Consider the following 9,926-nt stretch of genomic DNA (forward strand, 5'->3'; position numbering starts at 1 on the left):
TTTTTTTTTTTTTTTTTTTTTTTTTTTTTTTTTTTTTTTTTTATTGTGGGTTGTTCAAAACATTACAAATTTCTTGACATATCATATTCCACACTTTGATTCAAGTGGGTTATGAACTCCCACCTTCACCCCATACACAGATTGCAGAATCACATCAGTTACACATCCATTGATTTACAAATTGCCATCCTAGTGTCTGTTGTGCTCCGCTGGAGATTTTCAATTTCAGAAGCTTCTTGGGTTTTGAATTGTAGATGTGAGTTTCTGGGACTCTGATAAGTTTAGTTTATTGAGTATCTACTTTGTCCTGGGAAATTGACATGCTGTAACCTCTTTTACCTTCCAAAGAGCCCTTCAAAGCCCTTCCACCTCTTATTTTGAGTGACACTGAACATACTACCTGGTCATTTTTTTTTTCACATGAACCTCCTTAAATGAGCCTCATAACATGGCTGCAGAATGCTGTTCTCTCTATTTTAAGGAAAGGAAGCTGAGGTTCATGAAGGTTAAGTAACTCTCACAAGGTTGTGGGGAAAGTCAATGGTAAGGCTGGGCCACCTCCGTTAGCAACAGAGGCTGTTATTTCCATGATGTAACACGCTGCCTTTCTTGGGAGCCGCTCGGATTCCATAAATGCCCTTCCTGCCTGTTCCTCTTTTAATCCCAAAGCCCTCCCATTTCCCTGAGAGGCTCCACAGGAAATGAGAAGTCTCACCTCACAAATTTATATGGACAGTCCTTGGGTTTTTCAGTTTCAGACTTGTCTGGGGTTACTTTTTATTTCTGACCCAAGTATGAGCTTGAGAAAGTCACTTGACTTCTCCAAAACTGCTTTTCCCCACTTAAAATGGGGAGCAGATGGAATTATCAGTTTTTCTTAAATTACTGATAGATAAAATGACCTAATTCAAGTGCGGTACATCACAGGATCTCTAGAAAAATCCTAAGTGCTGAACAATGGGTAGCTGCCGCCATGGTCATTGGCATCGCTGTGTTATCTCATTACTCTAAGGTGCAGGTTGTCCACTTTCTGTAAACCAAGGGAGGCGAAGCAATAGGCAGAGAAACTACACACTGAGCAACTGGTGAGCCCATCTTTTCCAAAGAAAGTCAGTCATAGGACCCCCGACACTGTGAACATAGCTGAGCAACCCAAGATTGGGGGCTTCACCCACAAACTGTCACCTACAATGACTTCTGGCTTCCGAGTTCTCCTGGGACCAAGACTTGGCCCAAAAGGTATAATAATAACTAAATTCATCTGAAATTCTTTTCAAAGGGAGTTTGGATGTGAAATTTGTAAAAGAGAGGTCCTAAGTGTACACAGACCAGAAGCCGACTTATAGGTGAGCAATGCAGACCCTGTGAGGGAGAAGAGAAAGATATAAGGGGCCTGGGAGGAGGAAGAGGAAGAAGAAGGGAGAGGAGCAGGAAGAAGGGAGAAGGGGACAGAGGGGGAGACCATCCATAGCACACAGAGCAATAGACCATCCATAGCAGAGAGAGAAAAGAACTGCAGCTGAGTCACCAAAATGGCAGAGCAGAGACATGAGCCAGGCCCTTGAACTCCAGTCTGTGTTCTTGACCGACACACGGAAAGCCACAGATCCTCTTCCCTCCTGGGAGCAATCAAGTCATAGAAATGAGAGTTGGGTGCCTGCAGAGGCCTATGTCAAAGTGGAGAGCACATAGCCTTTCAAAAGGGGGCAGCTGCTAATGCATTTTAGACAAATGGCGCTGTGTAAGGACATGAGCCAAAAATGTCAGGTCTTCTGACTTCTCAAGAGATGCCAGAAATCCATGGGAAAACTCCAATGCTTCGATGTTGAAAACAAATTCAGATTTTTAAATCATTGTGCAGGCAAACACACACACACACACACACACAATCTCAACCTCATCTTTGGCTCAGCACTCGTCTCCATACTCCCAGTTGGAGAATACTGCCTTTCACTGTCTGTTCAAAGAGAAGGGATATTTTTAGTGCCATGTCCAAACTCCCTTCTCTAACAGATGGAGACAGAAAAGCAGAAAGATGTGCTAGCAGCCCAGTGAAAAAGCACTCGGAGACTACTGCTTAAAGGCAACTTCCAGGAGCAGAGTCCAAAGGAACTATCTCATCAAATGGTCCAAACCACTCCTGTCGGCTCACGGAGCTGAGATGATGGGGAAACCAAAGTGGCCTTGGTTGGGAGGACGGAGCACAGCCGCAGAGAAGAGCGTGCACAGAGAATTCCAGAGATACTCCTGGGGAGGCTATCTGAGGAGGGAGGAGGACCAACAAGGATTAGAGGAAACATTCTCTGCTGCTGACATGGGGCCAGGAATAATTTTTTTTTTCCCCAGTAGCCTGAGTGGAAAACTTCATATTTCATGGGTAATATATTCAGAATAGTTTTGCCTCAGTAATGGGGAAAACTAGCCCTAGATGAATTGTCATTCTGTCTTGCTTCAAAATACTTAACAGCAAAACTCATGAGAACCAAACAATTCGTTGGCAAATGTATGCACCTGATGTAGATGACATCACCCCCAAAGTTTCCTCCTGCCCGATTTAATTACTCTCCACCCCCACTCTGCACTCTGCCCTGCCCCTCCTCCCATCTCAAGGAAAATAATCTGGCTTCTTTTCACTATAGAATTTTTGATTTTTTCACAACTTTGTAGAAAGAGAATCAAACAGCATATGTTCTTGCTTTAAAAATCTGCTTTCAGTAGAATGATTTTAAGATTTATCTATGTCATGTTAATGACTCATCCCTGTTCATTGTTTTTTAGTATTCCCCTGGAGAGCAAGGGGGGAGGGGAAAGGCATTCTCAGCAGGTTTACCCCCTGAGGTGGCAGGTGTGTGAGGAGAGCCAGGACTCAAAGGCACTGAACATTGCACTTGCTCAGAGCTGGAAGTGAGCACAGCCAGGAGGCCATGTGCTGAAGGCGCACAGTCAGTCGCGGCCATCCACATGTGAAGGTGCAGGGCCAACCAGGAGAGAAGGATTTGGAACAAATGTGGACATGCTATTGTGTGTAGGAACTCATCCAGAAACACTGTTCTCTTGCTCGATCTGGACCCAGTTGCAAGAAAATTCCATCCACAGTGTCTGAATGTTACAGAATAATAGCTGGAGAACAGGATTGAGAATGATCCTGCAGGTGCATCGGGGTTGACATCTTGATTGCACAGAGTTTTAGCAGTGGCTGTCACAGGTGTGAGATGAGGAAATGGCAGGCACGCGGGCTCCCTTCTCATCACTCCTTCTGAAGGTATTCTCCACTTGGAGGTCCGAGGACACCTGAGCGCACCCCTTCTGAACCCATCATTTCCTCTTAGGAACAGGCCTCTGTGCTGCTACTTTCCACAATCCCGCCACCATCCCAGGAGATGCAGAGCTGGCTCTAACCAGTGACAGGCAAGGGGCAGGGCACTCTGTCTCTGCCGGGAGCTTCCTGCTGCCTGCCACTTCACCTGGGCCTCGGTTTCCTCATCTATTCCATGTGCCATATTCAACTAGATGATCTAATATTGATAATAAAATTAATAAATCCTTACTATATTAAAATAAAATAGGTGAGTAGTATGATCTAACATGATGTTTCCCTATTGCAGACTTCTTATGGGATTTTTTTTTTTAAATCAGGAATGTCATAAATTCATATTTCAGAATGACCAGTCATTTTCCATGTTCACTTATGTGCGTTCTGTTCTGTACGGAGTGCTTAAGCACTGCACTTGGCAAGGGTAAGAAAAATTACTTTTGACCTTTGGGAAATGAAATCTAGGGTTTATTGTTTGGAAAGCCCCACGTAAATAATGATTACACAGTAATAAATTATGTAATTGCATTTAATCTGCGCCTGGAGGCCAGGAAACACTGAAAATCAGTACCTTCCAAATAAGACTCTTCATTCCTGGGAGGCAGCAGGATCCAGCCGGTGTCTCCACACCTGTCTCTGCACACAGAACTTCTCCAGAGTTCAAAGCAGCACAGAGACTTTGGATTTGGTACAGTTTCAATCACTGCCATTCAAGTGAGGAAGAGCCTGGACAAATTACTTGGATGCTAGGATAGAAGACCTATTGATTTTGAATCATAACCAAAAGGAGGATAAGAGCCAGATTTCAGAATGTGTTCCCAAATCCAGCTAAAAGATGAGTTGAAAAGAGTCACAGAATAAGAGGAATGGGGTAATTAGTTGAGGTTGTATTTTATGACTTCCAGTTACAGGCGTGACTTGAAGGAGGTAGTGCCCTCCTTCAAGGGACAGAAAGACGGGGTCAGATCACTTGAGGTTGGATCCCAGCCCTGGCACGTCCCCTCTCCCTGGCCTTGAATTCTTCAGCCTTCAGTTTCTTTGTCCATAGTGTGGGGCCAGTCATATCGCATTCCTCATAGAGGCTGTAAAATTAAAGAGGGGACATGTAGGAAGTGCTATGTTGGCCTTAATCAACTATAGCACTGTATTTATACCAAAAATGATATCTTTGGCATAATTGTGCTCTTAAGAAAACTAAGACCTAATTTTTTGCCTTAGAAATGATTTTATAAAGCACATTGTACACTTCCTCACACGCTGAGGCTGGATGTAAAACAAGAACACATTTATAATAAACAAATGTGGGGTTTTGGTCTGACTTTACCATGCAGTAGCTGGGGGACCCTGAGCAAAATACAGGGTGTCTCTGGGCAACCAGCTCGTTGCCATGTTAAATTATTCATACACTTCCCAAAGCTGACAGGGAGATAGATGTGTGTGAGAAACGCTTTGCAAATTTATTCACCAAAAAAAAAAAAAAAAAAAAATTCTATTTTTTCCTTGATGCTTTGAGACTATTATTAAGAACATAGGTTGGTGCACCATATCATAATAAACTTTACCACATAGGGTGAGGGTAAAAGAAAACTCAAATGTTCACCTCAAGGGACTGCCATCCTCTTGGGAAACCAGATATCCAAAGCAACAACTAACAGTGCTTTCCTGATCCTCACTGACCCGGAAATATCTGTTAAATGAATTAATCAGGCTTTCTCACAACAGTGGCTTTAGTCTTTTATTTAAAAAGTGCTGACTATGAAAAACTCACGTCATAGTCACATGCATAAAGAAATTTTTTGAAAAACCATCCAGTATCACATCACCCAAAAATAAACATTGCAAGAATTTCGTGAAAAGCCAATCACCACCCTTATTATGCATATAAATAGATTTTCTTAAAAGATAATAAAGAAAATGATGGATCACCAACACATAGGTGTGTTGATAGAAAGTACTTCAGGTACCACAAATACTATTTTAAATAAAAGTTCTATATTTAAATTTACTTGAACTTAATACCAAAAAAAAAAAAAAAGAACCTAAGGAAAAATGGAAACAGACTACTAATACTGCATTTTCTGAGATGAAAGATCTGTTCGTTTTTGAGAGATTTCTCTAGTGTTTGAGAAGTAAAAGAAATCTAAGATCACAACTGCACTTTAAGAAGCCCTCGGAGGCACGCACTCTGCATTATGCTGCACCATTGCTTCCCCAGAGGATTAGCATGAGCCTTTTCAACCCTGGTCCCCCTGCTCCCACATTTATTAGGTATATAACTATTTTTAATTTGTCAGGGTTGAGAGGGTTTGCATTTTACTCTAAAACCATAATTATAACTATATGCAATTTTAATTACATATTAAAATGGATATGACCAATATCGAGTGGGCACCCTGTGTGCCAAGGGCACACACCCTGTGTGTCAACGCCTTGGTGAACAACAGAACTGAGTCCCAGCTCTCACAGGACGTCCACCGCAGTGAGACCAGAGACAATCTGCGTTGGGTAGGACAAACGCCAGGAATAGACCCAGGGGGTGAAGAAGGTAGAGAGGAGGGTATCCGAGAGTATGTTTCAGCCAGGGTGGTCTGTGAACTTGAGAACATTCTAGAACACAGGAAGAATGAGTACAAAAGCAGGCTTTTCACAGTGGTTCCTTGCTTCCTAGAACCTGTTGGGTTTTTGTTTTTGTTTTTGTTTTTTTGTTTTCTTCAAGGAAAGAACTCTTGAATGAGTTTTTTCAAGAAATACTCATTGGTATTTCCTTCCAAATGCCTAAAGACATCTGCCTGTCACCCTACTAGTAAAAAGACAAACTGGCTGAGTATGAGCTCCTTGGCTCAGTTCTCCTCAGAACTTTATGGACTTGGTCCCAATGTCTTCTGGCGCCAACTGCTGCTGTGGCAGTGTCTCAGATGGACAGGGAGAAGACACAGGTGCTAGAGACAGGGCTGTCAGTGAAAAACTACAGCACTGCCCCGGTCAGAGGCTGAAGCAGAAGGCAGGCTGCGGGAGGGGGGCTGGGGAAGCACAGGGGAGCACCCTGTGCTCGGGTCATTCAGAATCTCCGAGTGTTGCTACAACATGGCATCAGACAATGACCACAGGCAGTTGGATCTCAGCCTTCAGAATCTGAAAAATTTAGGTGCCAATCCAGTATCTACCCCTTACTACTATGAGATCATTGCTTTGCCTCTTGGAGTCTCTGTTTCTTCATCCACAAAGAGGAAGTCACAATTACCTTAGAAGGATCTAAAAGGACCAGAGGCAAGACACATGAAGCTCTTGGGTTACTCTGAGCACCAGTCAAGTCGTAAATGCTAAATAATGAAAGCAATTGTTTCTATTGTTACAACTTTGGCTATGCCACAAAGATGTTGAGGACAAAAATAATAAATGGAAATATAATAAGGGGATACGCACACACATGTACACGTTAGAAATATGTATATATGTGCAAATACATGCACAAGGTAAAATATACACCTGAAGACACCAAAATACTTACAAAGAATACTGACAAACATTGCACTGAATGCTGGCGTAACATCTAGGGGTGATACATAGATAGGTGACATTGTATATGTGTGCAAGTGTGTGTGGCAATGTTAATTTAACCCACATTTGAGCTCCAGTAACAAGCTTTTTTTTTTTTTACTGCTATAAAAAGAAATTGCTTGCAAATTTCTTCCTGAGATCCAATAAGGACTAGGTTAATTTCATACAGTCGGCCACAGTGAAGGGGTTGGTGGACCACACTGATTAGAACAGCAGTCAACCAACCTGCTGATCCATCCACAGACCTGTCTTCCCTCTACCAGCCACTACAGCTGTTTCTCCCTGGTTTGTCTGGATTCTGTTCTCTCCGTAATAAACCAAGTGCACATTGTGAGCAATCAGGGCAACTGGGCAGAGTCTGATAAGTTTATATCAAACTGATAAGTCCTTTGGGTCTCAGTATCTACCTCTATTTTAATTTCTTCTGCCTTCCAACTTTCATGTTATTTTATTTTGTTTTTATTTTATCCATTTTTCTGTGAGAAGATTCTAGTTTCCTTAAAGTACACTTGAATCTTCTATGACATCTGAAACAGTGCCTTCAACAGAAGTCAGGGCTTCTTGACTGGCTCACACCCATCCAGTATTCTTGGAAACTTTAGCCTTGCAAAATTAACCAGGTTGGCTTACTAGTTAACAGATTAATAATAACTGCCACATCAGGAAAATTCTCGTTTTTCAGGGGAGCTTGTATCTTCAAATTCAGAGCAGCGGGAACATACATCTAGAATGTAGGTCATCTACTTTAAGTAAATGCCATTAGCATGGGAGAGATGGCTATCAGGTCCCCAGAGCGATAGAACCTAGATGTATACACTTTTGAACTGAAGGAGCCTTGAGAAATCATCAAGACTGAGCAATGGTCCTCAAATTTTAGCATACATCAGAATCACTTGGATGCATTGCGAAACACAGGTTGCTGGCCCTACCTCAAAGGCTCTGACTTCATAGATCTGGGGAGGCAAGGGATTTTGCATTTATGACAAGTTCACAAAGTAATGCTGGTGCTGCTAGTTGGGGGACCATACTTGGAAAGTCGCTAGTCTGGAGTGATGGTTGTCAATATTTGCTATGAATTAGAACCGCCTAGAGAAGTTTCACAAATGTCAATGGCTAAGTCACACCTCAGAACAATCAAATCAGAATTTCCAGATGGATGCAGTGATCTTTAAGGTTTCCCAGATGATTCCAATATGCAGCCAATTTTGACAACCAACATATTTTCCGCGTGAGGAAACCAAGACGGCCTTCTGATGGCAATACAATGTCTAGGTCCTGAGTTTTCTGTCGCCCACTGAGGGCGTCACTCATGAACACTTGACTCTCAGACAAAGTGAAAGTGCATGGCAAACTGGGCTAGGTGACAGGTTTTAACAAGAAACTCCTGTATTTTCCCATTATAAACATTGCAATATACACGTTTGTGATCAATTGCTGCATAATAAATCATCCCAAGTCATAGCGGCTTAAAATGACAATTATTGCCTCATAGTTGTAGTGGGTCCGAAGTCATGCCCAGGCTGCAGCTATCTCAAGGTTTGACTGGAGGAGGTGCCACTGCCGAGCTCATTCCCATAACTGTTAGCCAGCTACAGAAGCTCACTGGCGTCGGTCAAAGACACCAGTCCTTGTCATGTAGGCCTCTTTGCAAGGCAGTCACAACATGGCACCTGATATTCTGCAGAAGGAGCCTGTGAGCAAGACACAGAGGACATAGGCAAGAGGAAAGCTACAGTCTTTTTGTAACCCAGTCTTAGGTGTGGCACCCTATCTCCTTTGCAGGTTAGAAACAAGTCAGTAGGTTCAGCCCAAGTTGAGGCAGAGACTCTCCCTGGACTTGGGCTGGACACTGTCCTGAGCACCAAGAGGCAAGAAGTCTAAGAGACCAGCTACCGCATAGACCTCCAGGAATTTAAAATAAATCCCTGATAATAAACCAAAGTACTGTGGGCATAAAATAAAAATAAGAGCATGAACGTCAGTTCAAGACTTCTGAGAGATGAGTTCTCTCACTTGGACATGTAGGTCAGTAGGGATCAAGGGAGACACAGGAAGAAAGGAGAGAGCAATGCAAAAGAAGTAACCAAGAATAAAGTTTTCCTCCAGATTTCCCAGTGTTATAAAGGAAAAGAACTTCTGAAAATCATTACAAAAGTGAGGAAGGTAGAACATGAAGCTTTAGAGGAAACAGAAGAAACTAGAGACTATCTGTTAAACAAAGGGCAACTGTGTTAACCTTATTAAAGACTTTGGGGGAAATATGTAAATATTTAATTTCATCCAGATGCCCCAGGCTAGCTGAATCAATGGAATAAATATAAATTAAATCTTAAATCTTGATGAAATTATATTCTACCTCAAGATTAAAATAATAGGCTGTAGAGGAACAAAGAAGCCATTTTCACATAAGTAAGTTATTCAGCAGGCCGATGGCAAATTCACAACTAGGACTTGGCTCTCCTGGCTCTCAGCCCAACACTTTCCCTACATAACTTTACCCATGACCCATTCGATTTTACAGTACATCACCAACATTCCAGACAATGGACTGCCTCTGTTTTAACCAGATCTCATGGTAGCACAACTGCTAGCAAGGGTGAGTATATATGCCACAGGTGGCTTATTTTACTCCCAGTTTGCCAACCCAGGCAAAAAAGGAAGATCACAACAGATAGAAAGGACAGCATCAGTGCGCCCGGCTCAATTATATTTGATTTCTTTTCTCAACAAGTGTTAACTAAAGGTCTAAGGGGGACTGAGGGAACATGGCGGCGAGAGGGGAGGCAGCGCTTTCAGTACCTCCTCAACAACGGGGTCAGAGAGACGCATGGATACGCTTAGATACGACCTGCTGAGAAACTCCTAGCAAATTTCCACTAAAGAGAGATCGGCCGGGAATCGGTAGGATTTTTGGAGGGACAGTCTGCGCTAGACGAGTGAATCTCCGCCAAGCAGCGCAGAGGTCCAGACCCGCCAGCCGCTGCCCGCGCGACTCGGCGACTGTCGGCTGCCTGCACCGGCCCCCGCGTCAGGGCGGATAGCCTCCGAGGCGCAG

Source organism: Marmota marmota, unplaced genomic scaffold (assembly GCF_001458135.2).
Source record: "Marmota marmota marmota unplaced genomic scaffold, marMar, whole genome shotgun sequence".
NCBI classification, from domain to species: domain Eukaryota; kingdom Metazoa; phylum Chordata; class Mammalia; order Rodentia; family Sciuridae; genus Marmota; species Marmota marmota.